At 40.5% G+C, this 18,596-nt stretch overlaps 1 protein-coding gene across 9 annotated transcripts in view; it reads right to left on the reverse strand.

Moving 5' to 3' along the window:
* Window positions 1–18,596, reverse strand: part of znf536 (zinc finger protein 536) — a 181,764-nt gene that overhangs the window by 84,670 nt on the left and 78,498 nt on the right. For 5 of the 9 annotated variants that reach the window (XM_079662451.1, XM_079662456.1, XM_079662447.1 and 2 more), the window contains exon 2: window positions 11,801–11,882. The exons of 1 other annotated variant lie outside the window; for it this stretch is intronic. The gene's annotated coding sequence lies outside the window, so the exon portion shown is untranslated. Of the gene's footprint in view, window positions 1–7,332; window positions 7,393–11,800; window positions 11,883–18,295; window positions 18,316–18,596 lie in introns of those variants that run through there. 3 more of the 9 variants (XM_079662453.1, XM_079662454.1, XM_079662452.1) reach the window with 2 other exon arrangements.

Raw genomic sequence — 18,596 nt, forward strand, 5'->3', positions numbered from 1 at the left:
GCAATATTAAATTTCAATATCGCATGTCAAAAGGTACAAAATGATAGATCATAGCCTAACTAAATGAATTATTAAAGGCCTACCCCGGCTGCGCTATCGGCTTCTCTTACAATCAGCTGTGTCAGGAGAGTGCAGTTGGTGATACTGGCAGCATTTCAAAGCTTTGTCGTTTCTTTTTTTTTCTAGTTGCATCCCAGCATTCTTAATCAAGCTTTCTGTCACTTATTAATGTTCCCAAGGAACTCAAAACCACAGATCTTTCCCTCCAAATAATCAGAGGCTTAACTCACGTCATTTTATTTCTCCGGGAAAATGTATTTAAAAAAATAAATGAATAAAGTCATAATTAAATATTGAATATTGAACTGATAAGGATAAGAAAATGCTGAGCTTTGTTAAGAGCTGAGAAGAAAGCAGAGCGCCGATATGGTAGAGGCGGTGACTCATTCTGTGTGGTATGATTTATGTGTTCTTTATGTGCTCTGCGACCCTGTAAGTTTATCTCTATATTCCCTGTCTGATAGACTGACTCCTCGGTTGTCTCCATGCCTTGAGACAATAAGACTGTGTGCCGGACGTGACGGTTGATTCTAATTTACAACCCGAGTCAAAGGTTGCATCTTTGACGCCTTATCAAGTCGCGGCTGTCGGGAAAAGAGAGGAGAACAGAGGAGAAACGAAAAGAGGATGGAAAGGGACATTTCCTCAAGGAACGAGGTGTTTCAACAGGCACTTTTCTAACCCTAACCCTAGGACATGAAAACCGTTCTGAGATCATGATTGTCCTGGAATTTTCTAAAGAAATGAAAGGAGGTCCATCTTCAAACCTTCTTAAGCTTAAGAGTTGTTTTCGAAGCATCGTAAATGAAGATGCACTTGGAAATACTCAAACCAATCTGAAGGAGGATCAGAGCTTCTCAAAATCCAGAACCTGCACAAGAAAAACAACCTTTTGATTTATGCTTCCATTGTTTTAGGTGGACTTTTTAATTCTTTCAACAAAGATCAATTACATATATTGTATATGTTTGAGTTATTTAAGCTAATGCATGACTATAAAGTATTCGGCATTATCTTCAGCACCACGGACAGCCGAAACTACGAAGCTCTTAATGGCATGCACTTGCACTCGTTCTTGAGTAGTGCTTTGGGAGAAGCATGTGGAAGTTTGAGAGCATTTATAGAAACACTCTCAGTGAAAGTTCTTAACCTCCGAGATCAATCATTATCAGAAAAGCTGGCCCTGCTCTCCATTGAAAGAGAAGTCGAGGAGTTAATTAAAATAATAAAACAAAATAGTTCTAAATGTCAAGGCCACAAACATGGTTTATACTTTTTTATAGCAGAATAAATTCAACACTTTGATAACAAAAGCTTAATTGCTTACTGACAAGACAAAGATCAAACAATACCAGCCTTATGTCTGTACACTTATAATAACACGGGAGCAAGTACATGGTTAGCAACCCATTTGTACCAAAGAATATACATTAAGTATGATAAGGAAACATGTCAGAATGTCAGTTTGACTCGTCCTGAACAGTCTTGAATCTTTAAATGTGGTCATAGAATCGAGAATAACTATTTTCTTACTGATTTAGAATGGGTATTCAGATTTGTTCTTATGCAAGCCCAGAGAACACTTCCACTAAAGGATATTAAAAATGTCAGTGACGTGTACAAATGGGTTAAGCTAAGCATAAAGACTGAAAGCAGTCCCAGAAGAAAAGCTAATCGCCTGCTGGTTCTTATATTCTGATACTGATTTCTCCTTTAACTCTCGGCTCAAAAGCAAGTAAGTGCATTTCCAAAAATATCCAACTCTTGAGTTAGGTTCCCCTGAAGAACCTAACCCAAGAGGAAAAAAGTGTCCTTCCTGCAAAAAGCACACCGTTTTGTTTTTAAGTATTGCAGCGGTAATGGTAGTCTTTTGCCGAACATGCAAATCTGAACATATAAAATACTACCGTGCATGTTCCGTTAAAGGCAACATCCTCACAGGTCTGACTGCTGCTGAGATTATCCTCAAATGTTGAAGTACTGACTCGCTTGTCTGAATGGAGCTTGTTGAAATACATACAGAACAGAAGGCCTGAGCTATATGCTTATTTCTGTGTGATTGAGGCCTGGCTAATGCTAATTCTCCTGTGCCTGTGTGATGTCCTGCATCCGTAGCCCCCGTGAGGTTTTGATTGCAGGGTCCAGATTGCCGGGTCTGGTTAAGGCCTGGCGATCCCCTACCAAAAGTCACAGCCTCCATTTAGCTTCCAGATCCCATGCAAACGAACACAGGGGCCCCCGTGTTAGCGTGCTAGCACTGGTTGGCAACAATTCAATTTTCATCCCCCTTTTGTATCCGAGCCTGCTGTCTTGCCCTAACGATGCTCTCTCATCCCCCCCCATCCTCCCCACCACGTCTGCCTCCCCCAAAGTTCCCCTTCTCTTGCCTTCTCCCTTCAACAACAGAACACAGTGGAGTCGTTAGGACCCTCTCTTCATTACTTCAAAAAACCAATCATTAGACACCAGAGTATATACGTAATTAGAAAATCACTTCCTTTGCAATCCCGGCTAAGTAGTTTACATACTGTAATTACAGGGACAAAATCAATTTTTAATCATTTCACTGATTGGGCTCATCAGCTCAGTAGGAACATTGTATCCTGCTTGTTGTGCGAAAGCAACATCTGGGCTAAAACAATTACCCTTTTGTGTTCCAGAGCGGCTCTGAAAATGCCTCGCTGTCACTTCCCCCTGTCGTGGACGCTCTCTTTCTATCTCTATCCGTCTCCAGGCGCCTTTTCTCTCTTTGCCGTTTTATTTATTTTTCCCACTCCCTTTCTTTTTTTTCCCTCCTGCCCTCTCTTCTTCTCTCTCTGTTTCTCTTTCACTCCCTGCCCTTGACTTGGACATGGAGGATCACATTTAAAGCTTTATAAATCAATACGCTATAATAAGCTGCACTTGACAGAGAGGGGGAGAAAGGAGGGGAGAAGAAACAACAACATATTGCTTTTTTTAACACCTTGTTTTTTTCTTCTTCTGCATGTCTCTGTTGTTATTGTCATTTTTTAGTTTTGTTTTATGTTTTTGCATTGTTTCCTTTTAGAAAACAGATTGTGTTTGGCCCCGCAGAAATATCACCTTATTACCATGTTTGTTGAAGTGGTGGGGAAATATGACGATTACAAAATGTGTAAAGACAGAAGACGTCTATTCTCCATCTTGGTGTTGAAGTGAGACATAAATACATAATCCAGCTTCAAACTGCGTCTTCTGTCCCGGTATGTTTCACCCTTCACCGGCTAATAAAATGCTTTGTATTCTTGTCTGAGAGAGACCCGATCGATCCACATTAGTCTGAACTCTCTCTCTTTCACTTTGAAAACTCAGGAAATCAGATTTCAGAGGGGGGAGAAAAAAAGAAATCGGTTAATGCATTGATCACTCGGGCTGTATGCAAATCACATTTGCCTCTATTTTTTTTTGCTGATCAATAGCATTAATTAACGGCTTCATTTTAACGGCACCCCGCAATCCCGTTAGACACCGCTGTCGACCACAGAAATCATCCCCCCCCAACCCGTCCCTCAGTAGCCATGGAAATGAACGGCGTGTGGCAGGGGCCATAAATCAGGAAATCCAATTTGACCATGAGCTCCAGTACTAACAGTAAAATATGAGCGCTAACACGGCACACAGGTAGATCATCCCATATTGGGAACAATATTATTCATTTATGATGGAAAAATGAAAAGAAAGTTTACATGAGTGGTTTTAAAAACTTTTTCAACATCATTTGTGAAACTGGAATTCACTTTAGAGCCTGAGAGAATTTTATCAGTGTTCCCTTAAGATTCTAAAGGAAAAGTAAACCTAATGGTGATGCTCATACCATCAAGGTTGAGAATTCAAATAAAAAAGAGAAAGCTTGTGTTCTAAACACTTCGTGTGGAATTTGAAAGATGTGAGAATGTGCCAGGCAGGGAGGATCTAATAAAATAAAAACTTACATTTGGTATTATAGGATCCAAGGTTTTTAAGAGTGCAAGATAATAAGTCTTTATGTCTCACCCAGTGTTGCTTTGATCTTGACTATTGTATGTTATATTCTAATGTTTTGTACAATTCCCTTAACTCTAGTCTATGGTTGTGCAATCATTTATCACTGGATTATCACTTTAAGATATGTTGACACTGTTGTTAGGATAGAGCAGAAGTTCCCAAACTTTTCCAACCATGTTCCACTTTGTACCCAATAAGAAAATCTGTCTAAAAAGAACCCTTTCCCATTGCAGATACCAACAAAATAGGAGCCACCTGTCAGTGTACAGCCTTTACTGCTCCGCCAGGTCTGTGATGCTAATCCTAGATTGATTTAGCTAGCCTGATAGCATCTTGTTGACGCTGTTTGTTAACTCAAATGCTGACTTAAAACTGTCTAGGTGAGTGCTGTCAACCATCATCAGTTTTTTGGACCTTGTAACTATTTAAATATTACACAATCTGCCCAAAAATATGGGTAGTGGGACGGAATGTGAGTTTTTAGCTAATGCTAACGTTAATGCTATGTCACATTGACATATCTAAATATATTAAAAACTATTGTCCTACATCATTTTAATGTGATGTGTATATGTAATACATCGCTTGTCAATAATACAATGTATTCTGTGTGTGTGTGTGTGTGTGTGTGTGTGTGTGTGTGTGTGTGTGTGTGTGTGTGTGTGTGTGTGTGCGTGTGTGTGTGTGTGTGTGTGTGTGGATGTGCTAACCAGCCTTGCTGTTGCTGCCAGGGATGCTTGTGTGTGGGATTAATAATGGACGCTTTTTGAAATTATTATTATTCCCAAAATGCTCTTTTGTGATTTGCTTTGAAGGGCGTGCATGTGGGTGTGGGTTTGGGGGGGGTCGTTAAGTGAGTAAGGGGAGGTATTTGGTGAAGGAGGTTAGAGAGAGAGGCGGGGGGGGGGGCTTGCTTGCTCATTTGGAGAGCTTTTCCAATTATACAATTAGTCAGGAATGTAGGCCAGCGGCCTCGGTGCTCCTCCTGCTCCCCGACCCTGCTAGCAAGTGCCCTCGCCTCACTTTGTATTTATCCTTTTCTTTCACATTGTCAAGAAATATAAAAATAGGAATCAAACAACAGATTTGATATGTAACTGTGATATATAAAGTGGTGTCTGCTTTGGGAGCAGGACGCGGGCTGAAGCAGCCAGTGTCCCAGAGGAGCTAAGCTAACAAATGCTGACCCTCTTTGTGAATTGGGTTGCGTGTGAACGGCCATGGCAGCACACTGTGGAGCTAATAGATAAAGTCATGGGGTCGGGCTGCTCTGATCAAATACTGTTTGTTGTGTTGAATGGCTTTTTTGTGAACCCACCACCAGCTCCCAACATGTCCCGGAACCCCACCACGTTGGGAAAAGGAGTGTGTTAGTGGGTTCGGGATTGAACATGCACACACACATTGCTACTTTTGATTCTTCTCTGGGACGGAATGATATGATAAATTGATTTATGATGAAGGACAAATTGTTTTATAATTTGGCCCCTTTCTTCCGATTGTCCCCTCACTCTTGCCTGCCTGTTACCGAGTGTGCCGCGCCGGGTTTAATACGAAGCAACAACAACAGCCAAGTGCCATCTGTTGGCATGCAGATTTTCTGTAATCTCTCTTTACTGATTACAACAATGACTACACGAACCTCTTAAATAATTATCCCACAATGTAAAAAAAAGAAAGAAAAAAAAGAAAAATAATTATAATCATTAACTCCCACCAAGTCTGCCACTCCTCCAGCAAATGAAGGCTGTCAGAGAGAGAGAGATAAAGACGGAGGGAGAGAGAGTTTGTCTTCTACTGTGATGCCAATCATGTCTTATTTATACCAGCGGGGCAGAGCAGCACACAGGAGTGACAATCTTAACCCAACAACACTTGAGAGGAAACGGTGCGAAAATTGACCCCTCTCCACCCACCACCCCTGCACCTTATGTTGTTCTTTTCCTGTCTCCCCAAGACAAAAACATCCCTAAATGGAGTGCAGGTTACATTTTGTAGTTTGATAATGGAATCCTTCTGTCCCTATTTTGCATCAAATTTGTACAGAATTACTACAAGTTTTTCTATGACTACCCATGTCTGTTCATATTTAATTTTCCATTAACTTGCAATATTTTTATTTTCTTTACTGAGGAAGGTTTAGCCATCATGAATCCAACGTTTTGTGATTTACACAAACATAAAAATCAATATTCAAAAATTATTCCCTTTTTTTCTGATGGGGAAAATAATGTTTGTTAAATTGACCGGACTTCTTTCTGCGGATTGATATGACTGCACAAAGTCCCTTGATCTTCCTTAAAGGTTTGTTTTCCTTAGCAGCGGTCTGTTAGCGAGAATAAACAGCCATTGGAATGTCCAAATTGGCCAATGAGAATCAAATATTCAACTTAGCCGTGTAATAATGTGTTATATGAATTGATACATTAATGTTGCTGATGCATAGTTAAATTGCGAGTAGTAGCAAGTTTAATCAAATAAATATATCATATTTTATAAGCTCATCAAATATTTTGCATGTAAAATCTTAATATTCAAAGAAACTAAAACTGGCAAATAAATGTAGTGAAATAAAATATTAATATTTAAAGTTAAGTACAAGGTCTACAAAAGAACATTAATGTAGGGAATGCACTTTCCACCACGGACAGATACGTATTCATTAGAAGCCACAGTTGTTACCCTTTTTTTTGTCTATGTGTGTGTCTGCTTATGAATCTCTTTCTCGATAAGTCATCTGTGTGTGTGTGTGTGTATATGTGACTGCAAGTTTGTGTGTGAGCGCTTTGTGTGAGAAATGGTGTGAGAATACGTCAAGGGGAGCATGTGTTAGCTCTGCTTCCAATATGAGGGAAATCTGTGCCACATACCTCCGATGTGACACAAGCCAAAACGACATGACTCACCCATGCTATATTTGATTAATAAAACTACAGCTGGCAAAATGTGTTTCAAAACAGCAGATCATTACCGAGACTCGAGAAATGCAGCATCGTATTATAATTATTCAGGTATGGAGACTAGATATTTGTGTGTTGAGCATCTTTTAACGATCAAAAGTAATACTTTAATGTTACATGTGTATTAAATATGTCACTTTAGTGAGGCATATGATAGTTAAGATGGCCTTGGCAGGTCCTGAAGAGGACCTCTGCCATGTATCTGGTGCTCTCAATCTTATAATAAATGTTATAACGTGAATTTCTCAGCTTCAAGAGAAAAGGTTTCCATTGATTAGCACTTTACAAGCAATCCATTTTTACAAACCGGCTTGACCCGCTCGTCTCTTTCTCCGTTTCTCAGGAAGCCAACTCTCAGGACGACGGTCTATTACAAATTAAAAGAATATAGAGATTGGATGAGTAATTATTGGAAACAGAGGAAGATGTTGAGAGATTCAAGGGGAGCGAAGAGGAATGTGAGGCACCTTAGTCTAATTCCTGTCGACGACCACAATGGCGATGATGATGACACGCTGATTACAAACAACCGGGCGGGATGAGGCATCATAACCCCACAAAGCAGACATATCCCTCACTTGTACTTGTCATATGATATGCCATCAGTCACTGACACACACACACACATACACACGTACAGTACACACACTCTAACGGCCCATCACCATGAGAGATGGGGTGGCCACGCTCCTCCAGCTCCAGGAATAATGGCTTGCACCTGTTAACCATGTCACCTCTGTTTGCTAATTGTCTCCTTGAGCTACATAGAGGGGAATTGACAGCGTTTTGGTTTCTTGACAGGTGATGTGTGGGAGGGGGTGTTACTTTTAGTTATTTTTAGTCAATACCTGATGTACAAAATTGGAACCAAACGTATTTTACTCGCAGCAGCTGGGCGGTTACTTCATTTGGATGACATATGGTTTACTTAAGTAATCAGGACTACATCTATTGATCCCAAAAATATCCAATTCTCTTTGGGTGTTGATCTTTGTCATGGATATTGGTACTCAATTACAAACATTTACGAAAAGTTATTTTATTTTATGTGTTGTTAAGTTTGTGTCCTTTGGCAAAATATATCTATTGTTTTACTATGGTAACATGTATGTCATAATTCTTTATAAACAAGAATATTTTTTTTAGTATCTCTCAAATAATTCATGCTGCCAATTTGAAATGAAGACTACATTGAATAATTAAAAAAACCATATCCATTTCCCTTTTCGGGTGTTGATACATCTTTATTATATTGACTCAATTATATTCCTTACATTTTCATTAAGTTAATACATGTATGCGTTGTAACTGGCAAAACAGTAATAGTTAGACACATACATAAATGTATTTAAACAACATGTTTAACAGTTATTTTTAAATACATTCTAAGACATTTGTGAACGTTGCACGTCCAAATCAGGCAGGGGCGCCACACTAGCCTTTAATGAATGGCAAATTAATATTTTAGGATAATCATCTCAATAGTTCTGCATCTGGACGTCTAGTATTTGGAGCAAGTAGCTTGTGAAAATAAGGTTGTAAAACTAAGTAGGCCGCATCTGTTATTTCAATGTGTCAGATACGTTGAATCGTTTCATATCTCCTGCGTTTCATATTATTTTCTGGTGGAAGCAGGTTGTGAACAATAATAAGGCTTCCCCGAAAACACTGCAGTGTTGCATTTTCAGCATTTCTTTTGTTGAGTTTATTTTTATAAATGTATTTACTTAAAAATATTGAATGGTGAACTTCTAGGGGATTATAACAAACTCTCATATAGAAAGACGAATTGGAAATTGGGCTTGTATTCCATAAAAGGACCCTTACCCTGACTAGCATAAGCAGCAGTAACATGATTCAGAGGTGTCTATGTATGTGTCAGATTGTGACATTGCCAACATATCCTGCAGGTCTTACTGCTACCAGAAGTGCAAACATATGTTGCCTGACAACCAAGATAAAAACATCCTACACCAGTACCATGAGTGCTCATATTGCAGTTTGTGTCCTAAACGCGATTTGAAGGCTGAATCACATTCCTGTCCTAACATGATGTACATCTGTGGAAAAGAGGTGAAACCACATAAAAACATAATATGACAAATGCCATGTTAACATAAGGTATGGTAACTTCTAGTATTGTGTGCGGCACAAACAGGGGTACAATCCTGAACAAATTCACTTCTGAAAATGTTGGACTACAGAACAGAGATGCAAGGTTGGTTATATTGTACCTAATGTCTACATATGGTGGCCCTGAAGTGCAAGTCAAAACAGCATTTCAGGAAACACCACAGCATTTCAACTTATACGGAAAGGGTATTCCTTTAGGGAGAAGACTTCTTGTTTTTTGATTGGACAGAGCCAGCCAGAGAAGCAATGCTGTCATTGGATGTTTTTGCTGCCTGTCAAGAAATGATGCTTCGTGATTGGTCAGCACCCGACAGCGCAACATGTCCCGAAACATCAGCCGTTAGCTTTTAGCACACAGAGCTCACAGCTCCTACTGGACAAAAATTAAACATGAACAAACCAGAGACTGTCTGTGTCATGGTGAATACAGTCGCTGCTTTATTCATGTCTGTATGCCGTTGTTGTGAGTTTGGACAGAGCAGCTACAGGTTGGTTTATCCTGATCGATCCGATCTCCATTCAGAAAACACGCATTATAAAAGGTTTTTCACCTGCCGTCTGTCTGCAGACTTGTCACAGCATTAATTCATGGTTTTTACTAACCGGTATCAGTATGTTGTTACTTCGGCATCATTTTGAAACGTGTATTACAATTAAATCACGGTAAAATAGGTTCATTTTGTTGTAGTTGGTATCTACCAAAGTATTTGCATGGATATAAGCACCGCCCCCTCTCCAGCGTGTCTTGTTTGAATGACAGGAGTAAACACAGCTGACAGCCGCTGTGAAACCTGAAACTCGAGCGATTAGAGTGATGCGAATTTTCGGGGCTTATATCCATGTAAATACTATGGTAGACTACAACAAAATGAACATATCTTTACCGTGATGTAATTGTAATACACGTTTCAAAATGACGCCGAAGTAACAACATACTGATACCAGTTAGTAAAAACCATGAGTTAATGCTGTGACAAGTCTGCAGACAAGACGGTAGGCGAAAAACCTTTTTGAATGCGTGTTTTCTGAATGGAGATCGGATCGATCAGGATAAACCAACCTGTAGCTGCTCCGTCCAAACTCACGACAACGGCATACAGACATGAATAAAGCAGCGACTGTATTCACCATGACACAGACAGTCTGTGGTTTGTTCATGTTTAACTTTTGACCAGTAGGAGCTGTGAGCTCTGTGTGCTAACAGCTAACAGCTGATGTTTCGGGACATGTTGCGCTGTCGGGTGCTGACCAATCACGAGGCGTCATTTCTTGACTGGCAGCAAAAACAACCAATCAAAGCAGTGCTTCTCTGGCTGGCTCTGTCCAATCACAAACAAGAAGTGTTCTCTCTAAAGGAATACCCTTTCCGTATAAGTTGAAATGTTGTGGCGTTTAGTGAAATGCTGTGGCGTTTGTGAAATGCTGTGGTGTTATCTCAAATGCTGTGGTGTTTTGTGAAATGCTGTGGAGTTTTGTGAAATGCTGTGGTGTTTTCTCAAATGCTGTGGCGTTTTGTGAAATGCTGTGGTGTTTTCTCAAATGCTGTGGCGTTTTGTGAAATGCTGTGGCGTTTTCTCAAATGCTGTGGCGTTTTCTGAAATGCTATAGTGTTTTCTGAAATGCTGCGGAGTTTTGTGAAATGCTGTAGCGTTTTGTGAAATGCTATAGTGTTTTCTGAAATGCTGTGGAGTTTTGTGAAATGCTGTAGCGTTTTGTGAAATGCTGTGGAGTTTTGTGAAATGCTGTGGCGTTTTCTAAAATGCTGTATCGTTTTCTGAAATGCTGTTTTGACTTGCACTTCAGGGCCACCATATCTACATTAGGTTTGTCACTATACCAGAAATGTTGTAGTCGCTACTAATACCACAAAGATTCATTATAACCAATTTGATAACGTTGCATAAAAAACAAAACAAAAACGGGATGCGCCCTTGGACTAGTACGTTTATTGCATCCGTTCGGATTTAAATGAATCACAGTTCATCCAGTTACTTTGCAAAGCAATATTTATACCATGCCCTGAGTGGCACCTACGTCACATGTGGTACTGTAAAAAAAAGCGTCTTGTTTTTAGAATGTTGGATTAAACTTGTTAGCGAAGCGTTGGTTGTAGTGACATGCCTACTCCACTTTCAAATTACAGTTTATGACATTCAGTTACCCATCGGCTGAAGTGTCAGTGGACGGCTGAGGGGAATGGTTAATGAGCGTCTACCATTCAGACGGTCAGTGGTCCGATCCCCAGCCTAAGTGTGCTTGGTCAAGATACTTTAGCCCAAATTGCTCTTGTAGGTCGATATGAGGTTAGGGTTAGTGTATGCAAGTCGCTTGTTGCTAAGGTTGCCCATTCATTTGATCTGGCCTAAAAGATGGGTGATTATTGAGAAAGCTTACGCTCTTTAATGACTTTAAAGTGTGTCAGGGCGAGCCACTGACCCACCAACAGATCTTGTAATGGGAAGGTAACAGGTTCCGAATGTCTAAGTAATGCAACTGAGAAGCATAGCACTGCTAAACAAGTGCACGCTCAATTGACTTTCCCCCGGCTAAACAAAGGTTTAAATGAAAACAAAAGTGTGTGTAAGCGTGACAGACACCTTTAATATCCTCCCCTTTCCTGTGATCAATCGGTGTGATCGTACCTGTGTGACTGCCGCTGCTCCAATGAACGCCGGATGTCAGGAAGCGCACCGACAGCTCCACAGAAGGTGGGACGACAAGAGCCTGTAAACAAAGCACACACACCAGGAAATTCACAGTCAGCCACATTTGAAGCTTGACAAGTTTGCAACACTGGCGACAGAAGAGAAATACCCAATAACCAACCCCCCCTCCACCCCACATCTTTATTTTTCCTCAGGACTTCCTGTGAGGATGTGATGTCATTTGCACATCCAACTGTGATTGCTCCTTTCTTAGTATTATTACTTGCAATTTGACACTTTAATATCCAGTTTAAGACAGGGAGAATAACGTAGTTAGACGTCCAAGGTTTATCATTTGTTAGTCTAAAACAATTTTTGTTCATAGAAAACAGAACAGTGAGAGGAGCCTTTGCAGAACAGCAAAGGACGTTATCTGATCCAGCTTTGAAGCCCCGCCGCTTAAAGCCAGAAAAAATAATCAAGCCGCCTCAAAGTATGCGAAGTAAAAAGACTGCTGCTCCCTTTTAAAGTGGCATGTAACTCTGTGAGTGGCATTTAGGCTGAGGCCTCACTGAGAGATTTTGAGAAACCGACTGCAACTAGCTTCAATTCAAAGATTTATGAAATTGAACAGGATATATTTTCTACACTTCGCACAAATGTGTGACATTTGCCTGAAGTTTGCTCTGATGGTAATCGTGGAGATTTTAGGTTTTTCTGTTTACCTAAACATTTGTGTGCTAAACCGTCAATGCTGTGTTGCTTTTTCCTAAAGTTCACCTGTCAGTCACCGATTTAGCAATACAGTCCTTTATTTCCATGAGTTTCTGTAACTCTAACCCTAGTTTCTGTGACTCATTAGTGCTGCACATTATTATCTAAAATATTCAATGGCAAAGATGTATGAGTCCAACAAATCCTTGTGGCAGCCAGGCATGGAGAAACTGACTCAGTCCTAAAACAGGGGAGATGGGGGGAGCACAGATGTGGAGGGTCTGCAGGAGGGCCACCCAGATCTACCCACCACTACTGTTTCAATGAAGCATCGAGAGTGAAAAAACTCCAATTCGGAGAACACAAAAACAAACACGCTCGCACACAAAGCCACGACATTGCCTTAAGTCACAATCTAAATTGGCTCCCAAGGGCACACTGACTACCTTGTTCACCAAAGGCATTGTGTATGTTTTCTGAGTGCTTAGCATATGCTGCTGTAACCTGAGATCTCTCTCTTTCTCGCTCGCTCTCTCTCCCTTGAACGCACACACACATGTACACAAACACACACACAAGATGTTGCTAGAAGTTGCTCCGTTTTCTCCCTTTACGCATTTCCCATCAGGCCCTTAATTAAATTCAAAATAGTTCACATCTACCTATCAAACCGTGTTGCACCAGCCGCCCACCAGACAAACAAACCTCGACAGCGACACAGATATAAAGTGTCTTTTTTATGGGGGGGGGTGACAGGAGAAAGTATTTCTTCTCAGATCACAAGCAATGAGGAATGTCACATCTGCTTCTCGTACTGCCATATCACATTGTAATAAAGATGTATGAAAGGTAAACACACGGATTCTCACTGTCAAAAATAATAATGTATCCGGTTGATTTTCTGGACTTTGCTACTTGCTACATGCTACTTTTCTAAATGATACTTTATTGCTTGTTTCATGATCAAAAGTCAATACGGAGTCAAGGAAATAGCTTGCAAGCTACGTTGAAAGGAAGATAAAGCAGGTGATTGTTCTTCCAGAGGAAAAGCGAAAAATCTACTGACACTTGATCGAATCTGCTACACGTGTGATTTGATATGAAGGCACACTTGCGAGTAATGAAAATAGCTAACATTTTAAGACAGTCTAACCTTTCCTGTGTTTACCTTATTAAACAGTGTGTACCTTAACTGCTAGTGCAACACACATAAGGGGGGAAACAATGTGTATAAAGGCGGCAGTGTTTAAGCAGGCGAACAGTAAAGTAATAGGCAAGAGCAGTGAAGTGTTGATTCTACAAAAGATGCGGGGGAAAAATTGCACCTCATTGCACGCACACACACACACACACACACACACACACACACACACACACACACACACACACACACATCCATATATGCATGCACATACACACATCCCTTTACCCTCCTCAATATACTCCCACAACACGGCCGGCTGCCTGGCAGCAGAAGTTAACATTTTCAGAGAAAATATTCCTTGCCTCCAATAGTCCGATGTAATTCATTTTCCATCTCTGTTCATTAATCATTGTTAAAATTAGTGATCCATTTCTTCCACTCTGCCATCTGCACTCAGCTTCCTAACAAACATGACACCTCAGCGCATAATAAAAGCTGACAGCTACGAGGAGGCCTTTCCAAATAGCTTTCTGCATATGTGCACCTCCACGACTTGACGCCGTTGTCAGACAAACGTAGATTATTTAGACCGCTGGATGGAGAGAGTACACATACATGTGCATGCACAAACATAATTGATATATATGTACATTAGACAAGAGTATGTCCTGAGACTACAGGCAGGAAGATCACACAGAAATCATCTCAGAAGTCACATGCACACACTTTGACGCAAATACACAAAACAACAGATGTGCCTAATCTTGAATGGAATGTGCTAAAATCCCGATAAGGAAAATCTCCCTCATACTTCTCAGCAAAGTGGTAAAGTGTGGAAAATAAGGTAAAGGCAGGCATACAAAATATGAGCAAACCCAAGCGAGCGAAAGAGAAACAGAGAGAAGCCTTTAAATGTTGTTAAGTGTCCTGTTCACTAAACCTACACGCTTTCTGCTTTAACCTCAGATGGAGCAGCGTTGTACTTTTCCACTTGCATTTCCAGCAGCTGTGTGTGTTTGTTGTTGTACTGTACATCAGCTCCACCCTTATATTAACCCTAAGGCTAAAAGCTGATCAAGTAAGACACTGTGAGATAGACAGAGAAACAGGGCCAGCCGATGCCTCCGTCAGGTCAGCCAGGCCTCATAAACAGCCCTCTGATTCACGTAAAAATACCTTGATGGAAAGCTATACGCTCCACAGATGCCCCTGCACAATCCCAAGATTCCTATTTTGGTGCTTAAAAAGAAGGAGGCTTAGTACACTGGAATTGTAGTCTATTTATTGCATACAGACTTAGTTTAATGAAGCATAAAGCGAGGGTGCACTCTAATAGCTATGAATTCAGCTGCATTTCTTGGATGAACAAGTGATATTAAACAGGCTGTTTTTATACACTGTTTGCAGATATAACTAGGAGAAGTGAGCACTGAAATATGTGTGTCTAATCCCAGGGCTAGGAGGGTTACTTTCAAATTGTATTCTTTTAAGAGCGGGAAATGACACGTGTTGATTGACATCCGTAGGATAAGTCACAAAGAGATATCATATGAGAAACAAGTCTAATATTTCCAATTAGATATGATTAGTTATGATCATAAGTCTTCTTTATTACATACTATATATATTTTCATATCACTGAATTACTAATCAAATCATGAAAACATATTTAAAAAATCACCTAGAATAGATTTGAATGCCACTTCAAATGGCCACACACACACACACACACACACACACACACACACACACACACACACACACACACACACACACACACACACACACACACACACACACACACACACACACACACACACACACACACACACACACACACACACACACACACACACACACACACACACACACACACACACACAGCACTTCCTCACAGTACCTTCCCCTCGTCTCTTGTTAACACCCCCCAAACTGTCTTTTCGCACATCCACACACATATGCACGATATCACAAATACGCACACACGTCCACATGTACACACACTTAAGCCTCAACGACCCTATGCTGCTGTAGTCCTCTGATTCCTTTCTGTAGACACACACACACACACACACCATCAGGATCCCTCCCTGGCGAGGTGTGTGAGTGTCTCTGCCCGAGGCACAGCACATTAATCTATATAATGCCCTCAAAGAGAAGGCTTTTTCACACCGCTAACTGCCAAGGACTACGAGGGGCAGCGGCTGAGCCATGATTCAGCTGTTAGCCCAACTGGCGTCCCTGCGCACACACACGCACACCACTTCCCAACACACACACACACACACAATATGTTAGCAACATAGACCCTTCGCTCGCAAGAAAGACAACGCGACACCTTTGTGTGCTTGCAGACTCACAATCAACACTAGAGCTGGGTATCTAACCTCCATTGTTAAAGATGTGTCAAAAAGTATTAATGTCTGACATGGATGATTGCTCAGTTTCTCTCTCTTCTTCATTATTTGTTCAAATTTCCAAATTGTAGACGAAGTACAGTTGTATGTGTAACGACAATTGAACAATTTGGTTATGTAAAACAATATTTTGGGGGGGGGAAATCATGTTTCTATCTACTAATATACTTATAATAAGTATTTTTGTGTATATAAACTCATGTATCAAAACTGAGTTTATACAGAGATGTTTATTGGCCCTAAATACTTTTTTGGCAAGAAAAAAAGTATTGAAAAAGTATAAAAAAGTTAAATATAGTCTTTACGTTTCAACATTCTTTACTAATCAGATATTTTTTAAAGCAAAGTTGTTGTTTGGTTGTGTGTGTATGAACAATTGAACAATTGAGAAGGAAACTACTTTGGTGATATAAACCAGTGCTTTTATTTAGAAAAACTATGTTTCCTTCCCTCAGTGTAAGTCTTCATTAAAAGCATTGTCTTTGGTACATAACCTAAACTATTACGTCGGCATTGGTGTTTCCTGTATCAGTTAAAGGCCCATGTTTGTGATTACATCTATAAAACTGTACACACCTGCTGCAAAAGTCAAGAGAATGTCCAAGTTTGACCAGTGAAATTCAGACAACGCACAAAAGCTGTTTTCTACGGTGCCTCGTTCACCCTGAGCAGACACCACAGAAGAAGACACTTTACTGATGTTACCTTGCAGGATTTCTGGGCTTCACCGGCCTCATATTTCACACTGCAACCTCTTGCCAGTGTGCAAAGTTTGCCCAGTGCAGATTTAAAATGCATTTGTTGCTTCGGAGGGCCACAAAACAGACAGCCCAGAGCAGTGATTGGAGGGCCAGTGCTCAGAGGCAGACGGCGAGCAGAAGAGCAGCTAAATCATCTTGACATTCACCGAGAAGTAGCCACACCGAAAGCTACTGCTGCCGCTAGTCCTCCCATCGTCTAATTTGGTTCTACTTAACCCCTAAACACCCCGCGCGTGAACACACACACACAGGAGTGGATGCAGAGGCAAATACAGGCTGAGTGAGCACGCGCCCCAGGGTGACACGTTTAATTCCAGGTTCTCGGCACATCTGAATTACAGCGGGCTGATGAGGGGGAGAGGGCCGGCCCCTCCGGACTGATTAGCATCATTTAAGAAAGCCTTCCCTTTTGTCTGCCCGCTTCAGTGACCTCTCTTTCCCTCTCTATCACTCGGCCCGGGCGACCCACCTCCCTGCCTACAATATGGGTGGCACCCCCCACCAGTACAGGTCAATAAGTACTCAGCTCTTGTACACTGAAAAAACGGAAACATTGACTTTAATTAAGTGTATGATGTACAACGTATTAGGATAGTTGAAAGCAATAATATTAAGTTGAACGTAATATTTGTTATTTGAACTTAATATGATTGCTTTCAACTAACCGTATACAGTTATGTGAAATCTGTTGACGTAACACATTTAATTAAAGTCAACATTTCAGTTGTTTCAGAGTACATGAGTAAAAGTAGAAGTACCAGAGTGTAGGAATACTCTGTAACAAGTAAACGTCCTGCATTCAAAATGTTACTCAAGTAAAAGTACAGAAGTATTGGAATGATAATATACTTAAAGTACCAAAAGTAGAAGTAGTCATTGAGCAGATTGGTCAATTTCAGAATAATATATATGATTTTTTAATGGTTTTATAATGATTGATCATTAAAGTGTTCTCAAAGCTGGTAAAGGTGCAGCTAGTTTGAATGACTTTGTATACTGCAGGTTAGCTTGTGATACTCAAGTAAAGTACAAGTACCTCAAAATGTTACTTAAGTACAGTACTTGAGTAGATCTACTTAATAACTTTACACCTCTGTCAACATGGAGGACACTCATCTAACACAGGAGGAGGACTCAGTGCCTCTGGGGCTTCTTTTTATTCCTGCAAGACTTGTTAGCTTTAGATTTTTCTAAAAGTGTGGACACAACTATAGCGCACATATACGTCAGGCGCCATATGATGCAGTTTTTTTTCACCGCGTGTAGAGTAAATAAGACTGAGTCTGTTTTATTTGCGCATATTTCCCCCCTTCTAAATTATATAAGCCTTGCACATGGCTTAAAATTTTGTAAAGCTTTTCTCAAAATCCTACTTATGGTTGCCATTCTGTGCCAAAAAGTTCATCTGGCCTGTAAATTTAAGCATGGATTACAAATATTCAAATCATGAGCTTACTGTTCAAATAAACATTTCCAACAGGGAGGGGAAAAGTTGCAAGGCATACACTTTCAGCATAATTCCTCCTCTGGCACCTCCCCTCCCCTCGCTCCTAATAAAACAACCACAAAAAAAAAAAAGCAGGGAAGAGAAAGGGGTTGGTTAGGGGTGGGCAAGGGGGGGAAACAGACAAGAAATGCAAAAACAAAAGACAGAGTTAAAAGTTTCTTCATTTACCGTGCGGCTGGATAAACAGTATTGATGAAATATGTAATTAATATAATTGTAACCACCTATGCAATTACAGTGAGCCGGGTGG

Source organism: Notothenia rossii, assembly GCF_949606895.1.
Source record: "Notothenia rossii genome assembly, chromosome: 2".
Classification (NCBI taxonomy): domain Eukaryota; kingdom Metazoa; phylum Chordata; class Actinopteri; order Perciformes; family Nototheniidae; genus Notothenia; species Notothenia rossii.